Source organism: Sparus aurata, chromosome 15 (genome assembly GCF_900880675.1).
Source record: "Sparus aurata chromosome 15, fSpaAur1.1, whole genome shotgun sequence".
Taxonomy (NCBI): Eukaryota; Metazoa; Chordata; class Actinopteri; order Spariformes; family Sparidae; genus Sparus; species Sparus aurata.
The window spans coordinates 13,940,246-13,941,322 of record NC_044201.1 but is presented as its reverse complement, the minus strand read 5'-3'; positions in this window follow the sequence as shown (position 1 = coordinate 13,941,322).

Below are 1,077 nucleotides of genomic sequence, written 5' to 3'. Positions count from 1 at the left end.
ATTCATAGGTGTACTATGTAGTTTTAGGGAAGAAATTTAAATCAGAACAGAAGGATCTTGATTGATTTTTTCATTCCTACAAAAACTAAACAAAACAATCTCTTTGTTATCATGGTGGAATAAACTAACTGATCATCTTCTCCAAAACTACATAATGCCCCTTTAAATGACATTTTGTCACAGTTAACTTCAACTTGACTCAATCTACTTTTGGCTGACCAACTCATCTTTCAATCCCCTCTCCTTCATAAAAATGGACAAAGGAATTTTAAAAAACCCAAAACAATTGTACACCTAATTTTTTTTGTTAGATTTAAGTAGAAACATTTGTGTGTTGGATTTGTTGTGTCAGATCAGATTGCTGGTGGCCCTAGTAAGTGTTTATGTTGTGCATAGTTAAATGCAATATGCAAGTTGCCAAAAAATGAGCGATGAATTCAAAATCGCAGAATGCCTGTTGGGTTTAGGTCATGGTACCAAGATTTTTTGTAGATCTGTGTGAAAGACAGGTGTACCGAATTACATACATGTCCCAGTGGCTGGATCTAAATGTGGGACTAGGGAAAACTCCAAATGAAATAATGCTAATAATAATAGTGTTAGGATCCAAAGTTCTCTCACAGTATCTGCCCACCATGTTCGGATTATGAAACGTAATTAATGATAATTAGGGACCCTTATATAAATTAAGAGCATTTTACCTTGTCCAAAACTGCAAAAACAGTGATTTGATTTATAAATTTTAGATTTTTTGTAAAAACACAGATCAAAGCTTTGACCTTTGGGCAGCCCTGGTGTACAGAGTCTGATTGCATCAGTAAAGCAAGTGACAACAGCTTCAGAAATCGTCATCAAACTTAAAGCCGTTTTAGTCATTTTAGCCAAATTCCTGTCCGCTTGGCAGTTAGTCAACCTCTCCCTCCTCTCTACGTCGCCACGTGAACGTGTAGCCGTAATCGATAGGAGCAAGCAGGAGGACCCTGCTCTCTGCATGTTCACTGGCAGACAGGGCCGCCTCTTAATGGAAAACGTATTTTCTGTTCTGTCTCATTTAAAATGGATACAAATATAAACAAC